Below are 24,052 nucleotides of genomic sequence, written 5' to 3' on the forward strand. Positions count from 1 at the left end.
AAACTGGGAAAGCCCAGAAGCAATCTATTGCAATAGAAGCAGTCTATCAATGTTTGGGCTCACATAGGTCCAGAGAGCATAAGTAACCTCTAAGAACAGATGGCCTAGACCCTCACGTCACCTGCAACTGTTGCATTAACAGCTCTTCTTCAGCTTCTTGGGAGGGGTTCTCCATTACTAACTGATGGAAGAAGGAAGTTTGAGCTTGATCCATGAATGTATTGTCTGGGCATCTGATTGCAGGTGAAAATAAACTTTTTTTAAACTGCATCTCAGGAATGGTTCTGAAAGACAGTAATAAAGGGAAACCCTCTCAAAGGCAGAGCTTCAGCCAACTAAACTGGCCATTTACTTTGTGTAGACAGAGAAGTGGTCCAAAGTAAGGGTATGCCTGGACTCTTAGGTGGCAGTGACTGGGTTAAGTATTTGGTCAGGAGTCTGAAAGGAGCACAGTTGAACGACTGGGGCCTGTGTTTAGACCTCTGACAGTGGGCATACAGTGTGAGCATCTTTGTACTGGGTGCTAACAACTCCCCACCTGCAAGCCACCCTTTTATGCCATTTCTCATAAAAGCACCAGATAATTTGTACTGTATCATTTCTCACACTTTCATTGGATTGATTATATCAGTATGGTATTAATTAACATGTTCCTCCACACCCATGTTTTTACAATAATCTGGCAGTAGATCCAGACTTGGTTAGCTCAGCTTTGCTTTCTCTCTCTTTCTCTTTCCCCTGTGGATAATAAACCACAGTGAGACAATATGATTTATACTTCCTATTGCAAGGAAAACATCATATCATTTTCCTACTTTTATTTAGGCTAAGATGGTTCAAATGTTGGCATACACCCATTACAAGTTTCCCCCGTAAATCTTTTGACTAATAGTTTTAGCATTTATTATTTCATTATAGGTTGCAAAATGGTGATGTTCCAGTTCTAATATTCCTTCTGAATTTATTATTCTGTAAAGAAGAACTTCTAACTTTTGGATAGAATACTCTGAAATGCAGCTTGAATAAGAAAAACAGAATAAGTAAATGTTTGGGTTTTTTCTTCTATTATTGTAATAGTGAGTTTGGAACTTAACAACCATCAAAACTGACCATTGAGTTTCTTTTTTAATTATGAAGCTAAGGATTTATATATGTATATATAAATCATGTATATATATATGGTATTTTGATATTATTTTGATAGTGATTGCAATCATTGTCTTGTCGTTGCAGTTTGTGGCACCTTTTGCAAATGGTACTAAAGAAAATAAGTATTTCTTAGAAATAAATAAAGCGTAAATTTATTATTTATTTTACTTATGTATTTGATTTTGCATTTGTAGAACTTCTGTTACTTTGAAAAACCTTGTTTCTTGATGATATAAATATAACTGTTATTTTGCTTTATCTATATGTATATAACCCATATATTAGTTTCAAAATAATAATATCAATATACAAAACTCCAAAATAATGATATCAACATCACTATTTATAAGAGCACAGAATACAATTTCTGCGTGCTTTTGGTTTTGTTTTTTTGTTTCCCTTAGGATATGTCCACTAGGGATGGACAGTCAAAATATTGTGGTTTAAACTTATTTGGAATAATTCTTATCTGTGCATTTATGGTACCACCCAGATATACACTGATGTTGACTTGTTTCAATGTGTTTTCAAATTTGAGGCATGGTTTGTTCTGTCATCTTGATTTACTATTTTCTCAAAAAATATATATGACATTTACATGATTCTGAATTCAAACCTAGCTTCCATCCTGGACTCTCTCTCCTGTTCTCTCTTGTACAGGTAAACCATTTTTATTCATTTTTGACCTTCCATGATTTTAGATTTGAACTCAGATAGTCTGCTTCCTTAATCCATATTCCTAAAAAAAAATGCTAGATTGAAATGGCCCCATCAAAAATTACCAAATCTTTTTTTACTGGGGGGGTGTGCAGTTGAAAATTCCATATATTTATACCTTGTAGGGGCTTCCCTGTTGGCTCACTGGTAAAGAATCTGCCTGCAATGCAGAAGATACAAGAGATCCATGGGTTCCATCCCTGGATTGGGAAGATTCCCTGGAGGAGGGCATGGCAACCCACTCCAGTATTCTTGCCTTAGAGGATCCCATGGGCAGATGGGTCTGGCAGGCTACAATCCACAGGGTTGCACAGAGTCGGACATAACTGAAGCTACTGAGCATGCACGCATACCTAGTTCTTAAGATGTAAACTTTGAAAATATCATTCTAGGGCTCTCCATAAGTTCCACTCCCTACCTGCACTTCCCTAATTCAAAACTACCAGGCAACAGCTAAAAGCCTCTTTTATGGCTTTTTGTGTTGTTCCAAAAGCTTACAGCCTTAACCCAGATATCTACTTTAAAGATTCAAAGCATGCAAGCTTTGCAGATATTCTTTTGAAGTTTGCATTTATAAGCCTTTGTGTACCAGCCTCTGTAAATTTCCATGTGACCTGTCTGAACTTCTTGAAGACAGAGTGTGAACAAACATTACAAGCTTTTTGTGAAAGAATATGTAGGCTCCATATAAAAGATTTTTCTTAAATCGCATTATATCTCTAACCATCCCTGTTCATTCTCACAGTTTCACTACCCTAGGTTACTAGCACATCTCTCTCCGCTCCTAATTCTACTTCACTCCTGTCTTCTCGGAAAGTACATTTAGTTTACAAATCCTGCTCAGCATAATAAAAGGCTGCCAGTGGGTGGAAGAGCTTCAGACAACAAAAGCACGGAAGGCAGCCTTAGCCATTTTCTAATCACCCACTGTTCTTTATAAATGATCCTAGGGAGTCCTCAGTTTATCCAATTACACTTTAAATTTTTTCTTGACTCTTGACCTTGAAACTCCTCTTTTGGGAACCTGGCCCTGTGGGCTAAGTTAAACTGGTAGACTAAATTATCCACAAAGATGTCTACTGTAAACATTATATAATAATAAAAATTTATTACTACCTAAGTATCCTACGATAGGGGAATGATTCAGTTCAGTTCAGTTCAGTCACTCAGTCATGTCTGACTCTTTGCGACCCCATGGACTGCAGCACACCAGGCTTGCCTGTCCATCACCAACTCCCAGAGCTTACTCAAACTCAGGTTCGTGGAGTCGATGATACCATCCAACCATTTCATCCTCTGTTGCCCCATTCTCCTCCTGCCTTCAATCTTTCCCCCCATCAGGGTCTTTGTCAGTGAGTCAGTTCTTTGTATCAGGTGGTCAGAGGAATGGAGCTTCAGCTTCAGCATCAGTCCTTCCAGTGAATAGGGCTGATTTCCTTTAGGATTGACTAGCTTGATCTCCTTGCAGTTAAAGGGACTCTCAAGAGTATTCTCCAACACCACAGTTCAAAAACATCAATTCTTCTGCACTCATTTTCTGTATAGTCCAACTCTCACATCCATACATGACTATTGGAAAAACCATTGCTTTGATTAGATGGATCTCTGTCAGCAAAGAACCCCATGAACAGTATGAAAAGGGGAATGATTAAATGATGGTATTTGTATTATTCTGTAAAGGCAGACATTGTAATAATATAAAAACTGTTAAGATGTACTGTTAGTGATAGAGTGTAAAAAAGTAGTGTCAGTAATAGCTTGAAGAAAATATGTTAAAATTTCAACAATGCTTAAAAACTGTTAATAATGATAAACAGGATTAATTTCTATATTTTTCCAAATTCTCACAAATGAGGATATATTATTTTTATTAATAATACACACACACACACACATACTCACACACTAATCATACAGTATAAACTTGAACTGGATGCTCAAGCTTTTTAGGTCTGTAAGAGATGGATCTGAAGGACAGTAGTCTAGAAAGAAAAGATGGGGCTTATAGAGTAATATAATTTGAAGATGTGGCTTCAATAAGAACTGTTTCCAAATGAAGGCAGACAAAATCAAGATCTGGAAAAGATATTAAGAGAATGTAACTGATGTTATCTGACCTTATGGTAGCTGGGATAAAAGAGAAAGTCTAGCACACACTGGAGAATATGACAATGAAAGTAGAATTTTCAGTGGAAAATTAGGTTTACATTAAGTAGAAATTCTGAAACTGTAGTCATTTATGATTGTTGCCATTTCTACTTTCTTTGCATATTCTTTTCTCAGTATTCTTCTTCAAATCAACTCACCAGCTCCTTCATTTTTTTCTTTAATTCTTCCTTTAATTTTAACCTGATAGTATACATGCAGAGATGGCTCCAATATATATTTTTCTAATAAAATAAAATTATTTTCTAATTAAAATAAAATATAATTATTAAAATGTAAATGCTTATCCAATATGCATCCTGAAATCATCTTTGAGACACTACTTTAGAGCAAAGAGATAAAGAGAATTTTCTCTGAGGAGACTGAATATGCAGGAAAAAAAATTTGTTGATAATGGAATAAGACTCCTGAGAGCAAAATGAAAGATTTGGGAAGGCAGTCAATAATATGAAAGTGAGAGGTTGGGGTGGATAGATTAGATCTTCAAATGAGAGAACAGAGTAATATGCCAGAAGAGTCTGCATTTTAGGTGCTGCTCTAGTACTAAAGATGAGAAGCAGGAAGGAAGTTATCTTGTAAACATTCATCTTTGGCTAAAATTACCTACAACACTGGTAGGTCTAGAACTTCCTATGGGCCCCATAGATATTGTGTCCTTAGAGCAGGGTGAGAAATGCCTTCATGGCCCAGTGGTACCAGGACATTGACTCTGGGTTATAACTGAATCTTGAGCTACATACCAATCTCAGATTGTCAGCTAAAATTCCTGTATGGTTTCAGAGCTGCAGGCTACTTCACATTTTCTCCTAAGTTATCAACAAACCCCTGCTTTACTCCGTAACATGGGCACCTAATTTTGAAACTGAGAGAAGAAGGTTTTACCTTCCTTGAAAGTGAGTCAGTATATCAGGTAGTGGGATTTCCCTGGTGATCCACTGGCTGAGACTCTGAGCTCTCAATACAGAGGTCATGGGTTCAGTCCCAGCTCAGGGAACTAGATCGTGCATGCTGCAATGAAGGATTCTATTTGCTGCAACTAAAAGATCCCACATCCTACAACTAAGACCCAATGCAGTCAAATAAATAAATACATACATATTTCTTAAAAGTATGTTAGGTATTTACCACAAAAGCCTCAAGTTTCTGGTTTTGCATATCCTACAGTGCTATTTTACACATAATCTTTAAATGAGAAGAAGAATAAAATGAAGAAAACTCATCATATTAAATAAAATTATCTTTCAAGTCATCAATGAAATTCAAATCAGTGACCCAGATTATATTCTCAACAGAAAACAAACAAATTAATAGGTATGCCTCACAGTCTACCAGCTTGAGGGGGTTTTAAAAATCAATGAATATTTATAATACACTAAAAAGAAAAATGATAAGAATGAATAATTGTCTCTGACTAAAGTCCTCAATAAATAACTTCAGGAATCATAATATTGTCCAAATCATTTCCATTACTAACAATGTACTAGTTTGGCCCTTGCTGTGGTTTCAGTATGACCTTCTTTCTGTATAAGTGACTCAGATAGTATTCTGTCTCTGATCATCACAGACCTAGCTCCTTTGTTTTCCTCTAATACAGCTTCTCTCTCCTAAAGTGGCTGAGGCTATCAGTGAGTGTTGCACTAAGCTACCTTTGTGCTTCAGGCTCAAGACAGTCGTTCTCCCCTCACTCTAGTGAACCAGCCTATGTTTCTGCACTGTGACTGGTCCATGTGAAGATTTTTCTCAAGAAAATAAAAATATTACAACCATCTCCATCCTAATGCCGCAACAAGGGTCAGGCTGCCTTTCCTCCTTTGCATGCTTGGAAAATTACTACTCTTCTCTCTTTCCTAACTCCTCTGCTTGACTGTCCCTTCCCCCAAATTTTCAGGACAACTCCTTGAAATACTTGTCCACCATTTATTCAGTCAGTCTATCAGACATCTAAGAAATATTATGGAGTGTCTGTTCTGTATCAATTTCTCTTCTAGACACTGAAGATACAGCCATAGTGTCTATCTTGGGGTAGAGGACAGATTTGTTTGCTCCTCAGGATAATGTAGATAATTTCTCCCCCTGGATTAAGGGTTGGCAAGTTTTTTAGTGCTTCCTTATAAAAGTTTGAGATTTCCTAAGCTTGGGACGCCTAAACTAAAATGCAAATCTGCTGTGTGTGTGGCATCCTCCATTGGCCACTGCATATTACACTGCAGAACTTGACAGGCCAGTAAGGTTAGCTTTCATATGGTAACTGTCTCTGCAAGTCTTAGGGTTGCCTCTGCTGGTTCTAGAACCAGTCTCGGTTTAGAAATGTATCTTGCCCTGTGGGGTTACCACTAGTGGGTCCTATTGTTGGAAGCCAACTTCATCCCTCTCTCCACACTGCTTTTATTTTTCTTCTGGTTTTAAATTTCTTCTTTTCAGTGGGGCTCCACCAAGACACTTTCACCAACCAGTACCCTTTGAAAACAAAGTATAAGAGCAAGAAAGGAGGCAATCAGTGTTAAGTATTCCTGTAAAATTGAATGGATACAGTGAGTTAATCTTTTAAAAACCTCACTTTCCTTATCTGTAAACGGGAATACATAAGCCTTATGAAAAGCTGAGAACACCAGAAAGTGGAGAGTAAATATTTTGCCAGTGCTACTCTCTAACTAGAGGATAATTCCTGGCTGAAGGAGGAAAGGAAAGAGAAAAGATTGAGTACAGGTAAAATCTGCTTCCTGGGCAAGACACCATAAGGGATTGCCTGCCTTCTGTTTATAAGCACTTGAAGCCAGAGAAAGAGGAAAGTATATAATTTGATCTGAGGAAGTCAAGTGGCATGATTAAGGTGGAATGATGATACTTTAGTTTACATTTGTGTAGACATATAATTCAAGGACACCTTGGAATTTCTCCCTACCCTTCTGTGTTTTAACCCAGCAGTTAAAGGCTACCTACTCCCAGAGGCAGACAACCTTGGTTTCTTTCTTCAGTGTGTGATTATCCAGTTTTCCCACCACTACATATTGAAGAGGCAATCCTGTCCCTGTTGAGTATTCTTGGCCGCCTTGTCCAATATTGGTGGTGGTGGTTTAGTCGCTAAATTATGTTCAACTTTTGTGACCCCATGGACTGTATCCCACCAGGCTCCTCTGTCCGTGGGATTTTCCAGGCAAGAAAACTGGAGCGGTTTTGCTATTTCCTTCTCCAGGGAATCTTCCTGAACCAGGGATAGAACCCAGGTCTCCTGCACTGCAGGCAGATCCTTTGCCAACTGAACTACCAGGTTGACTGCATTTGTGAGGGCTTATTTCTGCCTTTTGATTCTGTCCCATTTGTCTATGTATCTGTTTATGCCAGTACTATACTTTTTTGATTACTATAGCTTTGTGATATAGTTTGAACTCAGGAACTGTGCTGTCTACAGCTTTGTTCTTCCTTAAGAGCTGCTTTGACTATTTGAAGCCTTTTACAGTTCTAAAGGAATATTAGCATTTTAAAAAAAAATTTTCTTTGAAAAATGATATTGGAATTTTTATAGAAAGTGCATTGATTTTAAATATGACTTTGGGTAATAGGGACATTTTAAATAATATTAATTATTCTGATCCAATCCCTAATCACTTCTGCAACAATACTCAGCTTTCTTCTATCTTAGGGTCTTTGGATGTGTATTGTTCTCTCTCATTGCAATGGTGTTCTTCTGTTCCAGTTAATAAAACGGCAGATTACATCTCAATTTTCAGGTTTTAGAGTCAGGGAAACTTCCCCTGATCACCCTCACCATCATCCTCTCTTTCTATACATGTCTGATTCATATCACTTACCACTGATTGTAGTTGTGTACTTAATAGTTTACTTGGTTATTATCTATTTTCCACACTAGATTTGATATCCAAAAAGGCAGATATTCTGTCTGTCTTGTCAGTGGTTGTGAAATAAGAAACAAGTTGTTCTAGCACATTGCATTCACATGAGTTCATATTATAGCTCTTCATTTTTTCTCAGATTATGGGGAAGAAAGACTACTTTTGCAACTTAATCTCATACATGATCATCAAAGTTAAGAGAATGGAACAGGGTGACAGACAGGGTTTGGGAAGCTCATTGTTAAACTGTGACTGAACAGATATAAGGGATAGTGTTTTTGCCCATAAAATATAACTGTTTAGATTCTAAAATAAAATCATTGCCTAAATTTAAAGGAAAATAAAGTTGCAATAAAACAATATTTGGTTGAAAATGCAATATAATTGTGCAGAAATAATTTTTAAGCAAGCGCAATTTTACATTGTATAACCTGGGGTAACTAATGGAATGCTAAACCTAACAATGTTTAACAATGTTTCCATTAAATGACTATATTTTTATATACATACACATTGGTATGATGTTAATTATTAATTTTCCCTTAAGATTTTTATTTCAAAATGGGAATGGGGAGGCAAGTGCTAGATTGAGATAAAAGAAAAAATTAAACAGATAGGAAATTAGTCATTTTTTGTTCTCATTCTTATCTCGGAGTAATTTCTATTCTCCACTTTTATTAGCAAATGCAGGCAAGATTTATCAGTGGCAATATTAATGTGTACTTTAATTTCCTAATTTATCCTTTTCTTACTTTATCAATTTTCTGGTAATTAAAGCATAACATACGAGATATTACCAGGAATTCCTGACTGTGATTGTTAGATAGCAAGAGAGAATATTTGAACTAAAATATCATATTTACAGGTAAGATTCTTTTCACTTTGCGTTCTCTAGGTAAGAACAAGGGACTGAAGTAGTAATTGAAATCGCAGGTCACATTAACAGTACCTCTTAAGATTTATATTGTACAGTGGGAGCTCTGCAGACATAATCCTGGGGAAGTAGGAGAGAAACTATCTGAGTTTGTGTTTAGAAGTCAAGGAAAATTATGTTTATCCTTTGCTGAACAGCTTCAGTTTTTCCGTGAAAACTGTTTAACATGAAAGTTCTTAAAACATTTGTCCAGTAGTTTAAACAGAAAAATTTATGATGTGTTCTATCTTAATCCAAGATAATCAAAGAATGTTCACAGATAGAAAACATTATTCAATCAAACAACAAAAATAGGCAATATTTAAAAATTTGAAAGTAAACATAGCTTGTACCTAAAATGTAATGTAACTATACTTTATTGTATCTGCTGATAGAAAGACATAGGACTTGGTAAAAGACAGTGATTAGTAGAAGAGAAGTGAAGTGCAAGGGAATCATTCTTTGGCAGGTGCATTCTTCTTTTCACATCATTTTTTAAAATATTTTTCCAGTCCTTCTGAAGTTCATGGCTATTTTACATAAGACTATACTTAAGTTATAGTTCAGGTAAACATCTTTAGGATGAAAATTTTAGGACAAAATAGGCTCAAAATGTGAGTGCTACACATGTATATTATCTATGGTGAAACAGGTCACCAGCCCAGGTGGGATGCATGAGACAAGTGCTCGGGCCTGGTGCACTGGGAAGACCCAGAGGAATCAGGTGGAGAGGGAGGTGGGAGGGGGGATCGGGATGGGGAATACGTGTAAATCTATTGCTGATTCATGTCAATGTATGACAAAACCCACTGAAAAAATAAATAAATAAATAAATTTAAAAAAAAAAATGTGAGTGCTACAAAACATGTGGACATAGTCCAAGGACACAATAGACCAAAATATCAAAGATGCCATCTCTTTATACCTTTTGAGTATATCTAAATATAGTGCATAATTCAAGTGATTCACGTGATATTCTCTCTCTAAAAAATCTTATGATAAATAAATCAACATGTCTTTGCCTGAAGACAAATATAAAACATTTTGTTTAAGACACATTTGGGTTAAAAAATAGATTGTAATACTGAGAAAAAGTAGTTATCTGAAAGGTGGTATAACTTTTCAAGGATCTTAATAATGGAAGTAGTTGACTGAAAAGTCATTGTGTATGGTTAAGGATATAGGTTTCTAATAACATATCTTTTGGATTCCTATCTTTCTGATAGGAAAGACACTTTCTGAAGCATTCCCAAGGACCACTGAATCACTGAAACGGCTTTGCTTGCGTTTTTACTTCTGGAAATTATATATATATATATATACATATATATACATGAATGATATCCTCTCATCCTGATTGTTCAACAGAAATTTTGCAAAGAAAAGTGTCAATAAGCAAAAACAGAAACCAGATTTGATATTGTCAGTTATATTTTATCTCCCTAGTTCATGAGACAAAAGACTCAACTACATCTGATACTGAACCATAGCTTAGGTAGACTCATTATACATTGGGCTTCCCAGGTGAGGCAACGGTAAAGAACTGCCTGACGACACAAGAGATGCAGGTTCAATCCCTGAGTCAGGAAGATCTGCTGAAATAAGAAATGCAACAATTTGCACCATATGTAAATAACTATGAATGCTATGAATACAAATCTGGACAGATGAGGCATGTTTTAATGACAAGTCAATTATTGTAAGTAGTACCGTCACTTCGAATTTCAGCAGTGGTAAATGCTCTTAGCTAAATCTTCTCTCAGTTTACAAAGTAACAGCTTTACTGGAAAATTCAATGTACATTAAACTTGCAAGAAATATAGTTTTTTAATATATACATACAGTGAAGTTAAGTTTCAGAGTCCAATTATTATAAAAGGTTTTTAATCTATGGGAACTGTTGGTGGTACATTTTAAGGTCTTATGGGATATTGACCAATTCTTGATTGTGTGGAACATCTAACAGCCCTGCTTCCACTAAAATAAATACCAGTATTATCTCCTAATGATTGTGACAAAAAACATTACTTCCTCCTCCCTCCAATATTTCCAAAACCTCCCCTGGAGGGTAGTCCTGCCCTCATGGAAAACCTCTGAGTTATATTCTTCAGATTTTAACCACAAATGCCATTAAAGGGAAGAGTAATTGGAAAGAAATACTCTTAAGAGGAAAGAAAGGTGCCAAAATAGCACAAGAACATTACATGGATTAAAGAATCTCTATTTTTTTTCATTACTAAAAAGATGCAATAAGCAATATGCTACTCTGTACCTAAATGTCATCTTGGAGAGGTTTCTCAGATGGCAACAGATATCTGAGAAATTAGGGATTTTTGCCTTAAGAAAATAAGATCTAATGATATTGCTTAAATTATTACATAGAACTAAAATTCTCCCCCATTGCACATTAGGTGATGATTTATCATTGTTTCAGACAGCTTAGCTATACCCAAGAAATAGTTATCAATAGTATAAAATGCTTCAGGGAGTAACACAAAATCTAATTGCAATATGGAGGCTACTTGTGACCTTAGGCAGAACAATATTCATGAACTTTTGTGTTGCCATGGGAGATATTCTTGGGAGACAAGGAGATGGAAAAAAAGATGCCTGGCTGTGAAAAAATCTTACTAATCTTTTAGTAAGAAAATCTTTTTCTTACTAATCTACCTTTTGTCAATGTAATTTGCAGACCCCCCAAGCACTGAAGATAAGAGGGTAGGGAAAAAGTATTGTTCTACCCTGACAATGGCATACGAATTAGAGGGAGGAGAGAAGCAGAAAGGATATTTTTGTTTTTGAAGACAGAAAAAACTTAAACAGGTTTATCTGCTGTGGAGACAGTGTCAGTAGAGAGGAAATCAGTGAAATAACCAAGAATGGAGCCAAGCAATGAAGAGTACACACAGCAAGATGAACCAGGAGTTGTGGCAAAGGGATTTCTCTTTTTGCAGGGAGCAACTATGGGAATCAAAGTGAAATATTTGGGGATTTGGAATCAACTGAAGGAAAAATCTCAGGAATTCTTGCATGTTAGTCAACATATTTAATCATTACATTTGGATTATATTTTGAGTAAATCTTCAAAGGGTTTATTAACCTAGTTTCAATCAATCTTGTTTTTTTTTTTGAACTTTTAAGGTATAGCACACATAAATAGAATTGTCTACATCATAAACTTATAGCTCAGTGAATTGAATAAACCCCTATAACCTAATTACCAGCCAGGTCAAAAGAGAGAACATTACTTGCACTCTCAGATGTTCCCTCTTGGCTTCTTCCAGTGCCAATCTCTGCTCAAGGTTAACACTAATCTGACTTCTAAATCATAGATTAGTGTTGTGTATTTTTGAACTTTATAAAATATATGGAATTTTACAATATACTCTTTTATCTGACTTCTTCCACTCAACATGTTTTTGAGATTTGTTCTGTGTGGTTGCAGACTTTTTAATTCTCACTGCTGTATAGTATTCCATTGTGAATATACACCACTGATGCATTTATCCATTCTGTTCTTGAATGTCATTTATTTGGGTAATTTCTAGTTTTAATGTTATGCATAGTACCATCATGAACATTTTTGGTCTTATCTTGGCTTACATACTTACATATTTTCATTGGGTATAGACATAAGAACAGAAATATAGGGTAAGTTGGGTTTTTTAACTGCCAAAATTTGTTGATCCATTTTACTAGCATGGAGAAACAGTGACATCTGGTGCATGAAACAATGAATTTCAGGTTTCAGGATATATTTGATATTTTTTAGAGAATCAATTCTTACAGGTGATATGAAGTTATGACTCCATATAGACAATGCATTTATAGTTCTTATATCTAGTATTAACATTAATGTAAAATATGCTCACTTTGAACCCAAATAATTTAAGAATACAATTTTTAGACTCATGAATAATCAAGTAATTAGGTAAGAATAAGTTTTATGGAAGAAATACTATTTTATGTGTACTAATTACAATGTTTTAAAATGCAAATCACTATCTTTAATGTTGCCACAAAGAGAAAGACTTTAAAGTTTGTGAAATATGCAATTTTCTTTCTAACCTCAACTAAAGAAACTTGAATAAAGCAAAATACAAATATACAGAGATACTACGCTTATAAGGTAATTTAAAAGGAAAACTAATTTATATATTGGAATTCTTTAGAATAATTAGGGGAGTTCTCTGTCCCTTTATACACATTTCTGGGCCTGCTGAAAAAGCTAAACTCACAAAAAAGTACATTATATAATTAGGAAACATGCAAGTGCATACTACCTTATTCTTATGTTTGTGTGTTATCTTTGTTATCACAAAATAGATGGATGGCTCAGGTATGTTCTTCAGGGCATTGCTCGGTTATGGCTATAGTTCTAGGAGAATGGTACAGGTTTTCCCCTTGACTTCATGAAGCTCGGGTATCAAGGTTTATCACACTGAAACGAAATGCTCTTTAGCATTTATTCCACAAACATTTATTGTAAACTTTTATCTGCCAAGCATATTAGCTAGTGGAGCTATCTTGGTAGTTTGAGAAAGTGAAGAAAGTTTATGGTATTGTTCACAGCTGGAGAAAGTAAGAGCAACTAGAGGAAATATACAGGATTCCTGAGAAGCACTGAAGGTCCAGTTGAGAGAAAAGATCTTGAATTTTTTAACAGTGAACAGTGCTAATCACCAGGAGAGCTCATCAAGCAAAGTTTGGTCAGAGAGGAGGAGGACAGGGAAACTAAGCTGGATTGAATTTTTTAAGAAAATATGTAATAGAAGATAAGCGAGTCAGAGAGATAAGGGCCTAAAGGATAACTATGAAAATATTTCATGGAGTTGATGTGGGACCTGAAGATAAAGGGTGTTTTACAGATAGATTACAGATAGATTTGATGGCAAGAGAGAATGCTGATGATTCTTAAGTACTTGGAAATTAGATGAAGTTAAAGTATTATGGTAATAATGAAGTAGGAGAGCTGGAAGGACGAACACGGTTAAGGGCAGAGGAAATTGTGAATTTATGACTTTATGAAGCATTTGCAGTGATGACTGAGACAGGAGAGTGTGGCAAATGTGAAGTGGAAATGGAAGTTGTCGGAAATAAGGAAGCTGATAAAATAAGAGACAAAGATATGAGATGGACATTGGTAGATAATCAGGATAATTGCAGAACCTAAGCAAGTCTGAGTGATTTAGCAAAGCCCTTAATAAATGAGGGGTGGTACTCAGGATATTAGTAGATGAAAATAGTATTGGTGAGGACTAAAAGTAAAGAATTGAAAAAATTAATAAATGTCAACAGAAGATAAATAACTGATTAATAAGCCTATAAAACAATGTCTAATCTTACAAGTACGTGAAAATGAAGTGAAAATGTTAGTCACTCAGTTCTGCCTGACTCTTTGCAATTACATGGACTGTAGCCCACCAGGCTCTTCTGTCCATGGGATTATATCCAGGCAAGAATACAGGAATGGGTTGCCATTTCCTTCTCCGGGGGATCTTCTCAACCCAGGGATCAAATCCGGGTCTCTTGCATTACAGACAGATTCTTTATCATCTGAGCCATCAGGGAAGCCCTTACAAGTAATAAAATGACTGTAAATAGAAAAAGATGAGACACCTTATATTTTATCTATGAAACTATCAGAATTTTAAAGAATCCTTGTCAAGAATGTAATGAAACATATACTTTAATAAATATGAATATAAACTACTGGAACATTTTGGAACTTAATTTAGCAATGTTATTCAATATGTATCAACAAATGTTGACCAGTTAATTCCACTCCTGGGAAACTATTAAAAAGGGATCACTGGAGTGTTACTTCAAATAATTAAAATGGAAAAGAATCAGAGTAGCTAACAAAAGGAAATGCTTCTCATACGTTAAGTTGGAAAATATCTTACAATTTTTTGTATACAATATGATCAAATTATTTAAAACCAAAACCTATGCATTAATAAATGACTGGAACAAGGTATCCTAAGAAGAAAGAAAAATAATGCTTTTTTTCCTTACTTAAAAATATATTCTTTTGTGTTTTTCAAAATTTCTCTAATTAGTACTCTATCAATTTTTACTGGAAATATAAAACTGAATTTAATAACAGTGTAGAGCAAACCACTGACAACCCTACCACCAACAAAAATTTGAATGGACTAAAAATATAAAAGAAAAGTAAAATAAATATAGACCATTTAAACAAACACCCTCTTCCAACAGCTCAAGAGACAACTCTATGCATGGATATCATTAAGTAGCCAATACTGAAATCATATTGATTATATTCTTCACAGCCAAATATGAAGAAGCTCTATACAGTCAGCAAAAACAAGATCTGGAGCTGACTGTGGCTCAGATCATGAACTCCTTATTGCCAAATTCAGACTTAAATTCAAGAAAGTAGGGAAAACCATTAGGCCATTCAGGTATGACCTAAATCAAATCCCTTATGATTATACAGTGGAGGTGATGAATAGATTCAAGGGATTAGATCTGGTAGACAGAGTGCCTAAAGAACTATGGAGGGAGATTTATAACATTGTACAGGAGGCAGTGACCAAAACTAACCCAAAGAAAATGAAATGAAAGACGGTAAAATGGTTGTCTGAGGAGGCCTTACGAATAGTTGAGGAAAGACAAAAAGTGAAAAGCAAGGGAGAAAGGACAAGATATACCCAACTGAGTACAGAATTCCAGAGAGTAGCAAGTAGAGGTTAGAAGCACTTGTTTAAGTGAAATATGCAAAGAAATAGAGGAAGACAATGGAATGGGAAAGACTAGAGATCTCATCAAGAAAATTGGAGATACCAAGGGAACATTTCTTGCAAAGATGGGAACAATAAAAGACAGAAATGGCAAGGACCTAACAGAAGCAGAAAAGATTAAGAAGAGATGGCAAGAATACACACTTCAGTTCAGTTCTGTTCAGTCGCTCAGTCGTGTCCAACCCCATGAACCACAGCACGCCAGACCTCCCTGTCCATCACCAACTCCCAAAGTCCACCCAAACCCATGTCCATCAAATTGGAGATGCCATCCAACCATGTCATCCTCTGTCATCCCCTTCTCCTCCTGCCCTCAATATTTCCCAGCATCAGGGTCTTTTCAAATGAGTCAGCTCTTCACATCAGGTGGCCAAAGTATGGAGTTTCAGCTTAAACATCAGTCCTTCCAATGAACACTCAGGACTGATCTCCTTTAGGATGGACTGGTTGGATCTCCTTGCAGTCCAAGGGACTCTCAAGAGTCTTCTCCAACACCACAGTTCAAAAGCATTAATTCTTTGGTGCTCAGCTTTCTTTATAGTCCAACTCTCACATCCATACATGACCACTGGAAAAACCATAGCCTTAACTAGATGGACCTTTGTTGGCAAAGTAATGTCTCTGCTTTTTAATATGCTGTCTAGGTTGGTCGTAACTTTCCTTCCAAGGAGTAAGTATCTTTTAATTTCATGTCTGCAGTCACCACCTGCAGTGATTTGGAGCCCAAAAAAATAAAGTCAGCCACTGTTTCCATTGTTTCCCCATCTATCTGCCATGAAGTGATGGGACCGGATGCCATGATCGTAGTTTTCTTAATGTTGAGCTTTAAGCCAACTTTGTTACTCTCCTCTTACACTTTCCTCAAGAAGCTCTTTAGTTCTTCACTTTCTGCCATAAGAGTTGTGCTATCTGCATATCTGAGGTTATTGATATTTCTTCCAGCAATCTTGATTCCAGCTTGTGCTTCCTCCAGCCTAGCATTTCTCATGATGTACTCTGCATATAAGAATACACAGAAGACCTACTTAAAAAAACAAAACAAAAATGTTCTTAATGACCCTGGGTAACCACCTAGTGTGAAGTCAAGTGGGCCTTAGGAAGCATTACTGTGAACAAAGCTAGTAGAGGTGATGGAATTCCAATTGAGCTATTTCAAATCCTAAAAGATGATGCTGTTAAAGTACTACATTCAATAGGCCAGCAAATTTGGAAAAGTCAGCAGTGGCCACAGGACTGGGAAAGGGCAGTTTTCACTCCAATCTCAAAGACAGGCCATGCCAAAGAATGTTCAAACCACTATATAATTGCACTCATTTCATGTGCTAGCAAGATTATTTTCAAAATCCTTCAAGCTAGGTTTCAACTGTATGTGAACTGGGAAATTCCAGATATACAAGCTGGACTTAGAAAAGGGAGAGGAACCAGAGTTCAAACTGCCAATATCTGTTGGATTACAGAAAAGGCAAGGGAATTCCAGAAAAGCATATGTTTCTGCTTCATTGGCTGTGCTACAGCCTTTGACTATGTTGATTACAAGAAACTGGAAAATTCCTTAAGAGATGGGAATACCAGACCACCTTACCTGCCTCCTGAGAAATCTATATGCAGGTCAAGAAGCAATAGTTGAAACCAGACATGGAACAATGGACTGATTCAAAAGGAGTACATCAAGGCTGTATACTGTCACCATGCTTATTTATCTTATATGCAGAGAACATCATGGGAAATGCTGGGTTGGATGACTCACAAGCTGGAATCAAGATTGCTGGGAGAAATATCAGCAACCTCAGATATGCAGATATCACTCTAATGAAAGTGAAGAGGAACTAAAGAGCCTCTTGATGAGGGTGAAAAAAGAGAGTGAAAAAGTTGGCTTAAAACTCAAGACTAAAGAAACTAAGATGACATCCAGTCCCATCATTTCATGGCAAATTGATGGGGAAACAATGGAAACAGTGACAGATTTTATTTTCTTGGGTTCCATAATTACTACAGACGGTGACTGCAGCCATGAAATTAAAAGACATGTGGTACTTGGAAGGAAAGCTATGACAATCCTAGACAGCACATTAAAAAAACAGAGACATCACTTTGTCAGCAAAGGTCCATATAGCAAAAGCTATGGTTTTTCCAGTGGTCATGTATGGATGTGAGAGTTGGACAATAAAGAAAGCTGGGCAGTGAAGAATTGATGCTTTTGAACTGTGGTGTTGGAGGAGACTCTTGAGAGTCCCTTGAACTGCAAGGAGATCCAACCAATCCATCTGAAAGGAAATCAGTCTTGAATATTCACTGGAAGGACTGATACCAAAGCTGAAACTCCAATACTTCAGCCATCTGGTGTGAAGAACTGACTCATTGGAAAAGACCCTGATGCTGGGAAAGATTGAAGGCAGGAGGAAAAGGGGACAACAGAGGATGAGATGGTTGGATGGCATCCCGACTCAATGGACATGAGTTTGAGTAAGCTCTGGGAGTTGGTGATGGACAGGGAAGCCTGGTGTGCTGCAGCCCTTGGGGTCAGAAAGAGTTGGACATGACTGAGTGACTGAACTGACTGAATGACTGATTCTTTGTGTATCTCCTTATTCTAAATATTGAAAATTCTAGCTGCACTGGTCTCCAGTCTGTCTCCTCAGTTCAGTGGGACTGCTGGACTCTTTTTAAGTTTGCCTTCCTTATGCTATGCTAAGTCTCACCTCATTTGATTTCACTTCTTAGGAATCACAGCCCTCTATTACCTATTGCCCCACTATCTGAAAATAATTGTGTTCCACAATTATTCCAATTTCTAGTTATAGCAAGAGGTTATTCTAGACCATCTTACACCAAGGCTTAAGTCTCACTTAGAATTGCATATCCAGCAAAAATATCTTTCAAAAATGAAAGAAAAATATCTAAAAAAAAATTTTTACATAAATGGGGGTTGAGAGAACTTGTTGCCAGCAGAATTTACCACAGTACAAGATATGCTGAAGGGATGTCTTCAGATTGAATAAAGTGATACCACGTGGGAATTCAGATAGATGGGAAGGAGTGGAGAATACAAGAAATATTATATGTATAGGTAATTATAAAATGCTAATATTTGTTTTCTTAAATTTTTCAAGTCATACAATACATAAAAGTAAAAACAGCATATTTTGAGATTTGTAATACACTTAGAGGTAAATGTGTGATGCAAATAGTCAGACACAACTTAGTGATTAAAAAACAATAACAAATATATGGAACAGTATCATAAAGGTTTGGGCTTCCCAGGTGGTTCAGTGGTAAAGAATCCACCTGCCAACGCAGGAAACACAAGAGATGTGAGTTCAATCCCTGGATCGGGAAGATCCTCTGGAGAAGGAAATGGCAACCCACTCCAGTATTCTTGCCTGGGAAATTCCATGGACAGAGAGCCTGGTGGGTTATAGTCCATGGGATTGCAGAGTCAGACTCAACTTAGCAAATAAACAACAGAAAGGATAGGAAGGATGCAAATAAAATTTACAACTGTTTCTTACGTAATAAGTGAAGTGATATAATATTAATTCAAGAAGACTGTGATTAATTAAGGATGCATACTATAACCCCTAGAGGAAACTTGCCAAAACCAAAAAACAAAGAAACAAAAAAATCCACAAAGCTGTATTAGCTAAACAGCCCATAGGAGAGATAGTGCTCAGTGCTCAGATGCTCAGTTGTGTCTGACTTTTTTGCAGCCTCATGGACTATAGCTGAACTGTAAAATAAATATTAACAAATTTCAGTTTTGAAATCATGTTCCCTGTCCACACCAAACTAAATCAGAAAAAAATAGCTAAACAATATGTGTAGTATGATTCTATTTATACTAAACAATGTTAATCCAGCAAGTCAATATAATGTACATCTCAAGAAATATGCATGTACATGTATTTAAAAAATGGCAAAATATAGATCAAAACTACTTCTTAATCAGAGAATGAGAATGGAAAGGGGGAATTGAACAGGCACATTCATGCTTTATTTATATGTATTCCCTTATTGTTGAGTTCTTTTTACTGATGCATCACTTGTATATTTAGGATTGATAAAGTAAGTCTTATAAAGAATAAACATGTGAGGATAGCCCATAGAGAAAAGTGAAGAAGGATCTGCCCTACCATTATCAAAAGATTTTATATGGCCATGATACTGAAGTACAGTGACATATAGATAGTAGCAAAAGTTAACAGAATAGAGTTCAGTAACTGACTTATTACACATGTGATTTTAGTAGATAATAAAGGGGGGAATTAAAATTGCTGGGCAAAGTGAGTCATCTTTATTAAATGGAGGTGTTAGGAAACTAGGCTAAATGGTTGGGAGAAATGAGACACTGTTGTAACCATTAGTAGTTAGAATTTTAGCTCTCTGTCCTGAGGCAGCTGGTAGGGCTGTATTTCTTCACCATCTTTGAAGTTAGGTGTGGCTTTGTGACCTGTTTTGGCAATGAGATATAAGTATAAGTAGCAGATATCACTCCCAGGTGAAACACATTTCTGTCCTAGGCAGTCAATGTACAATTTGCCATTTCCTTTCCTGAAGCTGCAATGATGAGTGATGAAGTGCATGTGGAGATAGCATCTCTATAACACTGGCTTTTTGAGTAACACCAAGAGCAGGCCAACTCCCACCTGTCCAGTTAGACAGGAAGTGCAAGGAAAAAGCAAATTTCTGTTAAGTCACTAGATATTTGGTGGGTTTGACAACACAGCCTAAACCGATTAATGTAAAAATTGATTATCTAGAATTTTTAAGATATTGTAATACCTCTCCTCTGCCCCCAATTTATTGCATCGTCATGGAGGCTGAGAAGCAGGTAGAAAGAAAATTACTACTGGAAGTTGGAATGTTTTTCCACACTCTGCAGTAGCAAAACGTATCATAAAACTATTGCTCACAATGATGTGGTAACTGATTATGAATCTCAAACGAATGGAAAAGAGAATGATAGCAGCAAGCTTTGACTGACATCGCCTGAGTCTGGCAAAATCTTACAAGAAGGTGAGCTCAGTCAGAAATTGTCACTTTGCAAGCAGAAATGAATCTTAGATTCATTTAGATTCATATAGATTCCATGATGAATCTATAAATTTATGAATTTGTAGGAATGGAAGAGATAAATGCTTCTCAATCTTAAAGGTAAAAATGAAAACAAATTTGAAAAACAAAAGCAATTTAAAACTCAGCTTTGGCTTATTTACAATTGTAAAAAACTGGAAATATCTCAAATGCCCTTCAACTGGAGAATGGAGAACACAACACAACTGGAAACACATTATGATGTGTCCATTCTGTAGAACACTACATAGAAGGAACAAATGACTACTACCTGTAACAAAATGGATGAATTGCAAACCTTTATACTAAATGCAAGAAGTTAGGCTCAAAAGGTTACATAATACATGATTCCATTTATGTAACATATTTGCAAAGGCAAAGCAGAAGAAACAGAAAATGAGCCAAAGATTGCCAGTATCTAGGGATGAGGAGAAGACAGAGGAATTTGGGGAGTTATTTCAACTTTGTGTTTTAACATGGTGGGAGTTACATGATAGTACACATTTGCCAAAACTCACAGAGTTGTACACTAAAAATGGTATACCTAAACATGTTTGAGAGCCCAGGAGGCAGTTTGTTAATTATAAAGCTGAGACGCAGTGGAGGATATATGATAATCCTAAAGAAAATGGGAGAAATTAGCCTTGCTAAAGAGGAAAGACACTTTCCTTGGCGATCAGAAGAACAACAACCATTTAGTTAGCACATATTATGGGTCAACTAGAGCCAATCTACTAAGCATCCTTGTATAAAGAAGAATACTTTAATCTCAAATCCTTATGCTATACTCTGGAGGAAGTGTTAGTCCCAGTTTAGGAAAACACGAAATAACTTGCACAAGTGATGGACCTGGGCTGATCCGTCTGACGGTTAAGCCCTGATGACTTCCTAAGTTCTGTAATGCAGAACTTAGAATGAGTGATGATAGAGATTTGCACGTGGGAAAGGAAGTTGAGAAAAGTATGGTCAGGAGACTCTATTATAAGAGCATTCTAAAATTGGGCCATCTGTTGACAGCATGGGGATTTGATGGGCTAAAGTGAAACTGAAGCCTTGAAGAGAGTGGGAAAAATTGGAGGAGGTAGTAAAAATTTTGACATTGTTTGTTCTAGTCTTTGTCCTTGTACCATAGGGATGAGACAGCATGCCATTCTTAGTTACATTAGGAGACAGAAATCCCGCTGCAAGATGCAAGAGACCCATAATACTCTTCATTCTGTGCATATTATCATAAGAATGTGCAACTTGAGAGCCTCTTATTTTTCAAAGGCAAATTCTTATCCATTCCCCAAGTCCCATTCATTTCTGTGTTCTGTTTATGAAGAATATGTCATTGAAATTATATGTATTCCTGAGGGTGGGAGAGGAACTTTGAAGTATAAAAAGAGTTGTAATTTGCAGATGATTATTGTACTGATCTCTGATGGATTGGCTGACCTTGATTTTTCATAGACTTTTAGGATATCAAAAAGGAACTGGAAAACAAAGTATAAAATCATAACTGTAAATCCTGTATTCAAAACATTAATGAAACACAGTCCAGGTTCAAAGGGATCTTTTCTATGCATACCATTTCACTAGATTGTAAAGCTCTAGTAAAGGTAGATATCATGAAACCTTGGATATTTTCATGGTATTGCAAGTATTAGGAAAACTTTCATAAAGCAAAACTGAATTGTTTCAAATAGTGTTAAAATAGAAGGAATTTTAGAAATTATCTCTTTCTACCTCTTCACTTTGCCTATGAGTAAAAGAGTCTGGATTAAACAATTTTCTCTTGTGAGAATGTGTTAACCAATTGCAGAATACCTTGAAAAAAATCTGTGCTGCATTTACATACTCCTTTTTCATCCTTTCTTACATTGTGCTGATAAGGTGACAGAATGAAAGGTATGAAAATTAAAAGATGAATTCACTGTGAATAGTAAGGAATGATGGTATTTTAAAATAATATTATATGCATTATGTTTTCATTCATTTTTGAGGCAGTATAGTACCAGCAGTTAGAATACAAAGTTCTAATTCTGCTCACTCTTCCCCAGATTCAGCTTCATCATTTTATGTCCCTGGTTCCCCTAGAAAATAAAACTGCTACAGTTTTTGGAAAAAAAAAGTTATTAAAATGTCATTTTAGATGGAGAAATAGAAGCGCTTCTTGTAAGGTGGATAATTTTTCAAAAACTTAAAAATTGTTGGGTCTCTGTCTTGGAATATGTTTATGAAGAAAACAGCCATCAGTCTTGAATAACATTGAGATGTTTGAAAAGAAATGTGTAAATCTGATAGCCTCCAGAGGTTTCTTCTAGATCTATCATCTCAACATTATGTCCTCAATATAGTAGATGAAATATAGCTTAACACATGAGCTCTCATCACTGAAGAGCTTATTATCCATAGGTTCATGACATTTTACTGTACTGCTGTTTGTTCACACATGTGCCATCGCATTCCAGAAGTGATATCAAGGCTGTAAATAGATGATCTTTAGAGCTTTTATAAGAAAATAATTTAAGTAGACCTTCATTGAGCAGCTGAAATTGAGTATTTACTGTATTAGAGCTGGTCTATTCGTTGGAAGCAGAGTCCTAAAATCATATTTAAAAGTTTTCAAACAGAGATATCTTATGAAATAGAAAAAAAAAATCTTTAGACATAAAAGGTTTTTCCTTTACACAGAAATGATAATGACAACACCACTGCTCTTTTACAGTCTCTCTGGGAGTTTTTCTCACCATGGCAGTTACAGAAGAATGAAAGCTTCATGCCTTGGGAAGTCTGCATTTTTATGTCTGGAGTGCTTCCATTAGGTCACACTGTTAAAGGCATAGCTCTTTCCTGAGGGAGACCTTTCCCCACTTCATAGCAATCCCGTTCATTCTGCCTGCAGCTGCTTGGCTCCCTTGTACACCATGCAGACCAAACTTATTAAAACAGGGTACAAATGATTTCTACGGAAAGTGCATCACTGTTGGTTTAACCAGTTATTGTGAATATGAAAACTATAGTTCCCATTTTTGGAAAAAAGATCCAGTATCTTAGAAGTTGTGCCTGGACATCTCCAGGAATTAAGAGACATAAAATAAAGGAAGACTGCCACTGTTGCCCAGCACGTATGTTTGACTTCCTCTTTTCAGTGCAGGGGAAAGGTACAAAGATGAAGCCATACTCTCTGGAGGATGTGAAGGGAAAAACTCAATGGACAAACTTCATTCTCATTTATCTGACTTATCCGTATGCCCAACTATGTCCAGATTCTTTCATAGAAGAAAGAAGGGTTAGAGAATATAGTGGTTCTGAATTCTCTCCAATTTATATTACTTTTTTTCTCTCTTTCTATTGTTCAGGACCTCAAGGTATAAAACATCATTTTGACTTTCTTTAGTGGAATGTCAAAGGGAGTCTCCTCTAACAGAGTGCTA

This window comes from Cervus canadensis, chromosome 7, assembly GCF_019320065.1.
Source record: "Cervus canadensis isolate Bull #8, Minnesota chromosome 7, ASM1932006v1, whole genome shotgun sequence".
Taxonomy (NCBI): domain Eukaryota; kingdom Metazoa; phylum Chordata; class Mammalia; order Artiodactyla; family Cervidae; genus Cervus; species Cervus canadensis.